Below are 12,173 nucleotides of genomic sequence, written 5' to 3'. Positions count from 1 at the left end.
CAGTCTTCATAGTGACACTGGAAACTGCAGGGTGCAACATGGTATACATACATATATGTGTGTGTATATATTCTATCTATCTATCTATCTATCTATCTATCTATCTATCTATCTATCTATCTATCTATCTTATTCATCTACCCACCCACCTACCTATCCATCCATCCATCCATCCATCCATCCATCCATCCATCCATCCATCCATCCATCTATCCATCAATCCACCCACCCACCCACCCACCCACCCACCCATTCATCTATCTATCTATCTATCTATCTATCTATCTATCTATCATCTATCTATCCACCCACACACCTATTCATCCATCTATCCATCCATCCATCCATCCTCCCACCCACCCACCCACTCATCTGTCTGTCTGTCTGTCTGTCTGTCTGTCTGTCTGTCTGTCTGTCTATCTGTCTATCTGTCTACCTATCTATACCTTCCAACAGCAATGAGTCCTTGGTCCAATTCAAGGGGTCTGGATTCTGACACACCATGAATACTATACCATCACCCAGACTCCTCTCAGCTATCCTGCTGCTGCCCAGAATCAGGTGGTCTTGTGGATAGTATTCTGGGGACAGGTTCTGGGTGAGCTCCAGGCTGCTATACACCTCACTGCCCCTCCTTGTGCCTGCAGGCTGCAGGGAGGCACCACTGCTCTTTGCTCTCTGCCTCCTAGGGGAACAAGAAGCTCAGGTTGTAGCCACAGTAGCTCCATGCTGAGAGCCCCATTCAGTAATGACATCTGGTTCTGGAGGCCTGGCTCTTCCATTCAAGCCAGCAGCTCATAGATGGGGTAGATGTTGTGGTGGGCTGACTCAATGCCCTAGATCTGGGCTGGGATGGTAGCCAAGTCGGTCAGCATGCTTGCGGGCCTGTCTTCTGGATGCTGCAATGGAGGTTGGAGGAAAATGATTTTTATTTACCAGTTTGAATCTATTATTGCATGTACTACATGTGTGACAGTAAAATGTTAGCCATCAAGACATGCAACTCATATACTGCTGACACTTATAATATTTTCAGTGCCAATTAGTGTGATTGAAATCTAATAATTAAGACTTTGATACCATTATATTATACTAATGGGTATAATTAAGCTCATAAATCATGTTGAGGATGGAGCATGTACTGAGAAATCTCTAGTGGAAAAGGATTTTATTTAGGACTTCAGATGAAGAACTTAACATGGGTTTGATCTCAAATCCTTCCATAGAAAGCAGAGCTGCTGAGGAGAAATCTCAAGAACATGAAAGTGAAACCCCAGGGTATTAATTTGTCTAAGACACTTGCTAATAATATGACTTCTAAGTCTAAGTTTATTAGAAAGATGAAATAACACCTAGATGGCAGAGTAGTGAGAAAAATGTTAACATGAATAGGGGAATTTCATAAATTTCCTAGTGCAAAGCTATCATAAAGTATTACTACTGCTGCATTTTAAACAAGAACATTGTCTCTAGTTCTAATTTTAATTCACGATGACTTATAATCTCTGTGACTGCCATGTTCGCTTAAAAATTCCTACTTGAATTGAGAAAGGCTCGATAAATGTCAGAAACCAATCTTTAGAGTGAGGTCACGGTGTTTGAACTTCGGCCTTTGCTGGGCCATGCTGGATGGAGCAGTATGGCCATATATCAAATACACATCAACTACACAAACAGTTGTGAATTGTGATGGGCAGTCATTAGGCTGGCATAAAATTGTCCTGCCTACTGTCAAAAATCAACAAAGGCTTCCCATTTTTTAAAAAATCCAGATTATGTGGTTCTCCACTTAGAGATTCTTTGAAATTGTTCAACATTGTCCCATGTTTCAATCACTAATAAATAAAATGAGAATATTTAGCTAATATGACCTCATTGAATGCTTTTGTTATTTTTTTCTTATTACAAGTTCAAACTAGTATGATAGCTGATGGTGTATTTGAAGAACTAATGGAATAATATCTGCTTTGATAGATGGAGTTGAAGTTCTCAGTGAGTTCTCAAGGGGCTCATGAGATATTTTGGTTCCGAGTTTATTTTCTGTCTGCTTCATTCCTGAAATGTAGGTGTAGGTGGTGCCCAGAAGCAAGGCCATTAGTAAGGTTTGCTTATGAAGTGAGGGACAGTTGTCTTTGGAAAGACATTCCTGTAAAATGTAGTAGACACAATCAATGCTTTCTTAAAATCAATGCCAGATTGAGATCTACGCATTCTATTAGGAAACTTGGCAGTTAGGATACCAATGCTGACTAAGAGTGGAGTCACAGATTCAGAAAAAACAGGATTTTTTCCAGAAATCTTGAAATTGATTTTCAAGTTACCTTACCGGCTCAAAAAGCAAAGAAATATATTTTGTAGTGTTTAGAGGCCTATGTTTATTCCATATGCTGAAATGCATAAAGTTGTCTTGAGTTGATCACAATTTCAGGTAAGTTTAAAACAGTATAATAAATTGAAATACTTTATTGGTAACTTGCTCTTTACCTTAAGGTCTGATGTTTAGATCATTTAAATGATCAGCTAAAATCACTAAACAATGTAATTTCTGTAAACCAATTTTTGTTGTCAAGTACTGGCACAAATAGTGTTTTTGATGCAATAGAGGACTTTATATCACAAATCTGAAACTCTTTTTACCACTTGGCCTCGAATCAAATATCCTACTTCCAATCAACAAATGATGTCATTACAGCCAGCACCAGCACTTTCCAGACATTCTTGGAATTGGTGAAGATTCAATATTCAGCCCAAATGAAATTCATAACCTGATGGCAATTTAAGTGACTCCATCCATTTTAATGTTTTTGTGCATACTTTATTAAATGAAATACTTTATTAAACATGAACTTGAGTTTTAGAAAATAATCCCATCATTTTCTATTTCTTCCAAGTCCCTCTTTTTAACTACCATCTCTGGGCCCCGTGAGTACTTACAGCAGATAATGAACCAAAGAACCCAAATTAAACTTTTCTCAATGCTTTGTACGAATCTCTTGATCTAGTTGTGCCTTGTAATGAATGGCACAAAAGAACCATTTTCTCAGTGACACCATATTTGTCATAAACTAAGGAGAACTAGCAAGGTCCCATCAGCGTTGTCTGTCACCCAACATCAAAGCATCAACATTAACAGTTCTACTCTCCAGATCTCTCTGGATAAACTTCCCAATGTCTTCAGATTGCCTGGAACACTGTGTAGAGAGAAACTGTTTTAAAAATAACCCATAATTAGCCTCCAAACGATGACACCATTGTATACACTAGCAAGCATTTGCTGAAAGGACCCTGATATAACTGTCTCTTCTGAGACTAGGCCGGGGCCTAGCAAACACAGAAGTGGATGCTCACAGTCAGCTATTGGATGGATCACAGGGCCCCCAATAGAGGAGCTAGAGAAAGTATCCAAGGAGGTAAAGAGATCTGCAACCCTGTAGGTACAACAACATTATGAACTAACCAGTACCCCGGAGCTCTTAACTCTAGCTGCATATGTATCAAAAGATGGCCTAGTCGGCCATCACTGGAAAGAGAGGGCCACTGGACTTGCAAACTTTATATGCCCCAGTACAGGGGAACACCAGGGCCAAAAAAATGGGAATGGGTGGGTAGGGAAGTGTTGGGGGGAGGGTATGGGGGACTTTTGGGATAGCATTGGAAATGTAATTGAGGAAAATACTTAATAAAAAAAAAACCCTACCCTTATTAAGAGAAAATCTTATCTACCACAGTTTCCATACATTGCTTGGTACCTTCACCACTAATAAATGATTTGTTTTGCTATTAAAATATTTACCACGTAGCTATCTCATACAGCAGAGTCCATATAAGTTGCAACTTTTTTGAAAAAATATTTTGTTGTGAAATCTCTTGGGGTTTCTTTTGTGTGAAATCTGCTCTTTGTTCCTTACAGCACACTCCTTGATACAATATAATCCTTGCTATCCAATGAGTTTAGCAGCATTATTGTTTTTTGTTTGCACATGTACTGTTTCTTCAGTTTATAATATTTCAAATCTTATACAAACTATAAATTAAACAGATTGGCTTATTATTTGCCCTGAGAGGAATAAAAGGAGTCATCTGTCCACTTGAACAATCTCCCTTCATCTATAGTTTTGGGGATCATATCATCTTCTTTAGTGGGTTTGTTGTTCTATATTGTGATCTGTCTGTTTCAATCTCTCTCCACCATTTGTCTGAAGATCTTAGCAAAATGCTTACTTTTGAGGGTTCAATTTACAGTTCCACTTACAAGGAATAAAAAAGTCACTACAATAGCAATAGCACCAAACTGAACAAAATATAGAAGTACACTTGAATTTCATTAAAGGCTACTAGTAGAGCACAGAGGAACACAGAACATAAAATGGCAAAAGTAGAGTGTGTTGTGAAGTTAAAAATTATGTAGAAGAAATAGTAAATGAATGAAATAGAAAGCAGGAAAATAATAATAGGGGAAAGTAAAAAAAAAAGCAAGTTGGTTAAGCAAAAACAAGAATGAAGAGAAGAAAGAGCAGGTGACAAAGGAGACTGTTTGGTAATTAAAAAAAAACCCTCTCCAAACAAAATTAAATATAAGAAGGACATTTAAAGAACAATACAAACCCCCTTTTAAAAAGTCAAAATATCATAAGCCATAAAAGGGAAAGGGGGCATATGGTACACACAGCACACAAAAGGAAGAAGTGTTGTGTTAGCTTCTTTTCAGAACCTTCAAAATTGGAGTCAACCAGATGTGTGGGATGCACTAGGTGGGAAGGTTAAGGACTTTTGAAGACTTGTCTTCTAGTGTGGTGGACCTCAGGCTTTCTTAATATATTTCTCATATTGTGGTCACGCTCAGGCTTAAAATTTTATTGTTGCTACTTCATCACGGTATTTTTGTTACGTTATGAATTGTAAATATCTGATATGCAACTCCTGTGTGGGGCACACCCCACATGTTGAGAATCACTGTATCTAGTGGTTCACTTGCTTCTAAACCTGTCCTCCACTGTCAAAAATCCCGCAGAGCTGTCTTTATTCTCTCCTTTCCACACCAGTGTCTCTGCACTCTGAGCTGGGTAGATTTCTCTACCTTAAGGAGATTCCTTAGTTTATATACCCTGGAGGCAGTTAGTTTGTAGTCCTGTGATGTTTTCCAAACACACTATGAGTGGGTAAAGCAAACATGGCCCTGAGATCTCTACAAGAGACTAGGATCCATGTTTTCAAAATCCAGTAAGCATCAAACACCCCTCCAGAGGGACCAGACTGCAAACATTCAATAGCATAATAACTTCAGAGTTCTCAGTCTCTGTGGTGGTGTGTCTTGTGGCTTTGGAGTTTTATTTACTGGTAACCAAGGCTCCCAACTCTTGCTGTTATCATCAATTATTGGGGTCTATTACTACCCACGGAAGGCAGCAGAGCTTCTGCATGCTTCACTCTTCACTGCTTGAGTCAAGCTTTTGTTGCCAGAACATTTGACGCATCAGTGTCTGACCCTTTCTCTACCACCTACCACCTTTGGCCACTGTGCTTGTGACAGGATGACTCCAGGACCTCTTCTGAGTTATGATTGTCTTTTGTTCTCAGGGCTGCCAGGGAAACTGAGCTTTAAGTAATAGGTACCCTTGCCAAGCATTCAAGGGAGTCACTGTTCTTTCACCCACAGAGTGAAAATGGAGCCCTTCTCTACCCATGATCCATAGCGCCAGAGGAGCCAGCCTCTCACCAAAACCAGCAAGGGCTGCGGGCTTCTCCTCTGGGCTTGTCCTATGTCCTTCCTGTCTCTTCTCCCTAACCTTGCCTGGCCTGCCCTTTGGATAAGGTTTGCACTTCTGCTTACTGTACCAATGGCCAGGCCACTGCAATCATGTGCTACTTCTGTGGCAGCTTTTTATTTTGTCCAAACTTTTCAGCAATCCTACCGTTTTCTTTCTTTCTTTCTTTCTTTCTTTCTTTCTTTCTTTCTTTCTTTCTTTCTTTCTTTCTTTCTTTCTTTCTTTCTTTCTTTCTCTCTCTCTCTCTCTCTCTCTCTCTCTCTCTCTCTCTCTCTCTCTCTCTCTCTCTCTCTCTTTCTTTCTTTCTTCCTTCCTTCCTTCCTTCCTTCCTTCCTTCCTTCCTTCCTTCCTTCCTTCCTTTCTTTTTCTGTTCCTTGTATAGTCTTTTTTTTTAATTAGGTATTTTCCTCATTTACATTTCCAATGCTATCCCCAAAGTCCCCCATACCCCCTCCCCCCCACTCCCCTACCCACCCACTCCCACTTTTTGGCCCTGGAGTTCCCCTGTATGGGGGCATATAAAATTTGCAAGTCCAATGGGCCTCTCTTTCCAGTGATGGCCGACTAGGCCATCTTTTGATAAATATGCAGCTAGAGTCAAGAGCTCCGTGGTACTGGTTAGTTCATAATGTTGTTCCACCTATAGGGTTGCAGATCCCTTTAGCTCCTTGGGTATTTTTCTCTAGCTCCTCCATTGGGGGCCCTGTGATCCATCCAATAGCTGACTGTGAGCATCCACTTATGTGTTTGCTAAGCCCCGATGTAGTCTCACAAGAGACAGCTATATCAGGGTCCTTTCAGCAAAATCCTGCTAGTGTATGCAATGGTGTCAGCATTTGGAGGCTGATTATGGGATGGATTTCTGGATATGGTAGACTCTAGATGGTCCATCCTTTTGTCTCAGCTCCAAACTTTGTCTCTGTAACTCCTTCCATGGGTGTTTTGTTCCCAATTCTAAGAAGGGGCAAAGTGTCCACACTTTGGTCTTAGTTCTTCTTGAGTTTCATGTGTTTTGCAAATTGTAACTTATATCTTGGGTATTCTAAGTTTCTGGACTAATATGAGTTTCTAATAGTCTCCCCCATTTTCATTCTTTGGAAAATAATCTCTTGCTATCCCCAATTTTCTCATTCACCATATCACATAGAGGCAGCTTCTTTTTTTTAATTAGGTGTTTATTTCATTTACATTTCCAATGCTATCCCAAAAGTCCCCCACACCCTCCCCCACTCACTCCCCCACCCACCTACTCCCATTTCTTGGCCCTGGCGTTCCCCTGTACTGAGGCATATAAAGTTTGCACAACCAATGGGCCTCTCTTTCCACTGATGGCTGACTAGGCCATCTTCTGATACATATGCAGCTAGAGAAACGAGCTCCAGTGGGGTACTGGTTAGTTCATAATGTTGTTCCACCTATAGGGTTGCAGATCCCCCGGCTCCTTGGGTACTTTCTCTAGCTCCTCCATTGGGGGCCCTGTGATCCATCCAATAGCTGACTGTGAGCATCCACTTCTGTGTTTGCTAGGCCCCGGCATAGTCTCACAAGAGACAGCTATATCTGGGTCCTTTCAGCAAAATCTAGCTAATGTATGCAATGGTGTCAGCGTTTGGAGGCTGATTATGGGATGGATCCCCAGATATGGCAGTCTCTAGATGGTCCATCCTTTCGTCTCAGCTCCAAACTTTGTCTCTGTAACTCCTTCCATGGGTATTTTGTTCCCAATTCTAAGAAGGGGCAAAGTGTGCACACTTTGGTCTTAGTTTTTCTTGAGTTTCATGTGTTTAGTAAATTGTATCTTGTATCTTGGGTAGCCTAAGTTTCTGGGCTAATATCCACTTATCAGTGAGTACATATTGTGTGAGTTCTTTTGTGATTGGGCTACCTCACTCAGGATGATGCCCTCCAGGTCCATCCATTTGCAGCTTCTAATCTACAATTTTATCTGAGTGCCGGTGCAGTATTTCACAGTAAGCCCCAGGCTTTGTTTTAAATATTAGGCATAAGATAAGACTTACTTCCCATTTACAAAATAATTTCTATTTGTAGCAGTTGCTTACAATATGTACTCTATTTATGAACAGACTTAAAACATTTGTACATATATAGATAGGCATGCATCTGTAAATGATCTCATTTGCTGTTTTAGTTAGAAAACTGAGCTCTGCCAAGGTAAGAGCCTTCTTCTCATTTGAAAATCTGTGTCGTTTCTTCACTCTTCAGTGCTTTTGTGAGGACAGATCCTTCCAGGTCATGCCTGAGCTTTACTGATCTTGGATGCCACTGTCCCTGGAATCTGCTCTGTTGCCTACTTCTCAAGGCTTTCCTTTCTGTTGGTTTATTATTTTTTTTTCTAACAACATTTGCAGCCATCTTCCCTTTCTTGTGCTTTTGATTAAAGAGAGAAAAAAAAACCCTTGAAAAGAGTTCTATATTTTCCACTTCATTTCCCTTAATCTGATTTGACATTCTGCCTCTACCACTCCTATAGGCATTACTCTGAAATAGCTATTGACTTTCCTATCACTAGCTCTGATGGCCTCTCAGTCTACAGGCATGGGTAACTACCACATCTGAAAAGACCTTTTTCTTTTTCGTGGCTCTAAGATCAGTGCTGCATTTTAAAATTATTGTTTATCTTGGTATTTTATCTTGTTTCTGAATCTTTTCAAAAATTAAAAAATCTAATCTGCCCTAAATCGATTACCTATCCAGTTTGTAATTTTCTGTATTTGGGCCTGTCTTATTCTTTACTTTTTCTGCCTCTCTTGTTTGGGTAATACTACTACTACTATAATTAGTAATTTCTTCCTGAGAAGTTTCCAGATCCTCCTCTTCAATACTAATATTTTCTCCTGACTTTCATTTTTTTTAAAGACTATGAGAATTTCATGATGAGTTCTTATGCCAAGTTTTCCTAAAAGTGCAGATTAACATTCCTAACTATTTTCAGGGTACTTGAATCATTAACACATTAGTGATCATTATAGACCTACTAGCCAGCGGGAGGACTCTAGAGGTATGATCATAGTTGTGAACAAAATGAAGCATCTGGCCCATGGACCTTGAGAGAAGAAATTCTAAGCAAACAAAAAAAAAATGTATCAAGCACTGAGAAATGCCACAGAGAAAAGCCAATCAAAACAGAGGAACTGACTACTGGAGAAGAAAGTGACTAAATTAGAATCGATGATCCTGAAGTCTTTACACAGTGGCAATCAGAGATGTGCAGGGAGAGAGAATGCAACATACATGTGCTCTTGGAAGGAAAGTGCTCATCACAGAGGGAACAGGTTTGAGATCCAGGGGCCAATGGTTACAAATATCGCTGGGGTATCAACCAAGAGGCATTCTCTTGCCCTGATTCCCTCTCCTCCCACCCTTTCCTCTGCTAATTTTTCTCATTTTCATTATAGAGAAGTGACATTGATGACCCAAACATTCAGGGATTATAATAACTCTTGAAAATTAACTCTTCCCTCTCCCTCTCCCTCTCCCTCCCCTCTCCCTCCTCTCCCTCTCCCTCTCCCTCTCCCTCTCCCTCTCCCTCTCCCTCTCCCTCTCCCTCTCCCTCTCCCTCTCCCTCTCCCTCTCCCTCTCCCTCTCCCTCTCCCTCTCCCTCTCCCTCTCCCTCTCCCTCTCCCTCTCCCTCTCCCTCTCCCTCTCCCTCTCCCTCTCCCTCTCCCTCTCCCCCTCCTCCCTCTCCCTCTCCCTCTCTCTCCCTCTCCCTCTCTCTCCCTCTCTCCCTCTCTTTTTCTCTCTCTCCCTCTCTCCCCCTCCTCCCTCCCCCCTCCTCCCTCTCCCCCTCCTCCCTCTCCCTCTCTCTCTCTCCCCCTCTCCCTCTCTCCCTCTCTCCCTCTCTCTCTCCCCCTCTCTCCCTCCTCCCTCCCTCCTCCTCCCTCTCCCCCTCCTCCCTCTCCCTCTCTTTCTCTCTCCCCCTCTCCTTCTCTCCCTCTCCCCCTCTCTCCCTCTCTCCCTTTCTCTCTCTCTCCCTCTCTCCTCTCTCCCCTCTCCCTCTCCTTCTCTCTCTCTCTCTCTCAAGTCTTACCACTTGTTTCAAATATTCTTAAATACACACAAAGTGCATCTGGTCCAAGAATTTTATGTAAGCTATTCCAGACATGGTACACATCATAACCTTGACTTTTTTGGGGGGGAATCGCTAAAGAGTTTTGAGAAGTAAACTAAGGGTGGATTTAATCAAATCAAATCCACCCTGGCTGCTGTTTGTTGAGAAACTAGACGATATACATAAATTCAGACACAGACTTGTTATGAGTGTGATATAAAATATTATGATGCTGGAATTGATGAGAGCTTATTTGAAACTGAAGGTTTAGGGAGTGACATTGAAAGAATTTGCTGAAGTTCTGGACTATAATATATAAAGAAAAAGGTGAGCCATGTATGGGTAGATCATAGAAAGTACTAGAATGGATTTGTACATATAGGAAGAAAATATAGGAATATATAGACTTTGGAGGGCAAGTAAATCAAACATGTGGCTTTACACAGGACAAATTTGAGATGTCTGATATATAGCTGAAGAAAATGTCAAGTATTTGGTACTCGAGCCCAGAGTTCAAAGGGGAGGATTGTTACATTAGAAAAGTGGTTTACAATTAAATACAACTCACTGGGTCTGGTGAGATCTTTAGGAAATAAATGCAGATACACAAGAGAAATCTAGATGCAAGGACAGTACTCAAGCATGGCCCAAGATTTAAAACTGAGGAGGGTAAGAGGGGATTAAAAGGGCAACTAAGGGGCTGGAGAGATGGCTCAGTGGTTAAGAGCATCGACTGCTCTTCCAGAGGTCCTGAGTTCAATTCCCAACAACCACATGGTGGCTCACAACCATCTGTAATGGGCTCTGATGCCCTCTTCTGGTGTGTCTGAAGACAGTGTATTCATATACATAAAATAATTTTTTTAAAAAAAGGGCAACTGAGATATGCTACAGTGAGTGGTCTCAGGCACTGCCAGGGTTGAAGAGGAGGAGGCTGGAAGGAAGAGGCTGAACTTAGGAATGATGGCTGTGAGCAAAATAAAGACTGTAAGCAGAGAGCAGAACGTCTAAGAAGTATGAAGTGGTGGATCCAGGGTGGTAGCTTCATATTTCCTAAGTCTAAGGGTAGTGGTATTTGTTAAAGATGAAGGGGAAATACAGTTTACTTTCTCATGGGCATCAACTAATGAAGATGGGCATCTTATGCAAGAGAGGGTTACTGTAGGTACCCCATGCCCATGGCTTCCATGGGAAGGCTGAGGTGGCTTGCTTCAACCATCAGAGCATACCCAAAAGCATTACAAATGTATTCAGATGTACGGGTGAGATTAATTCAGTGTAGGAACAGCGTGAACACTTCCTGCGATTACTTCTAATTTCTCAGTGAGTAAAAGGATTGTCACTGACAGCAGGGAAAAAGAGATGGGATATTGAAGGAGTTAGGAGACTGTAAAATAGTTATTCAAAAGAATAGCCATTAAATATGTGTGACAGCAACAGAATAAGAAATGTCACCTTCCATGTTGTGAATTCATAAGAATACACAGGCACACACCTGAAGCAAATATCAGCCGACAGCATCGTAACTTCACCGATGCTCACTTCACCAACATTCCCTTCAACTCTGTTTTGTTCACAGAAAGTGGGTAGTGACTCACTTACCAATCTCATGACACACTAACAGGTTACAATGTGCTGTTTGAAAAACACTCATCTAGAAAAGCTGAAGAGGAAATGGTCTAAAGACATCGAATAGCATTTCTGTGCAGCAAAACAGACTACTTCAGAATAAAATGGAAAATGAGACTAATCAACAGAAACAAACTGGCCCCATCACACCCCGCCCACTCTCTACTTACATCTCCTGCTGAGAGCCCTGTTTATTTTTAATTCCCATTTTTTTCCAGTGATCGAGCCGAGCCGCATCAGTTTTCTTTCCAAATCCTGTGTTTGTCATGCTTTTTGTTCAATTGATCATGATCACAACATCTAAATGATGTGACTTTCTGAATTCTCCCTAGCATCTGTTTTGTTTCTATAATCGATTGTATCCAAACCTTTATTGCCATTCTCCACATCTCATATTTTGTTTTTAAGAAAGTTGTCTTAAGAAACAGGTGTTTTTTTTTTAAATGTGAATTACAATGTCACTTCTAAAGAGATTCTAGCTAAACTTCTTGATGTATATATTTCCAGTCATTTTAATATCTGTTATCCAATATTTTCTGTAATTCAACCTATATATTTACACTAATGTAACATAACCCTATCATTGTAACACGAATTACTTTAAAAATAATACATTATGAATTTAGGCCCACATCGGAATACATTTAGCAAAATTGGATTTAATGGCAGCTCCTGTGGTATCCCATGTATGGTGTTTCCCTGGAAACAAC

Source organism: Mus caroli, unplaced genomic scaffold (assembly GCF_978045245.1).
Source record: "Mus caroli unplaced genomic scaffold, Mus_caroli_1 scaffold_19, whole genome shotgun sequence".
In the NCBI taxonomy this organism is placed as follows: domain Eukaryota; kingdom Metazoa; phylum Chordata; class Mammalia; order Rodentia; family Muridae; genus Mus; species Mus caroli.
This window is presented reverse-complemented; position numbering follows the sequence as displayed.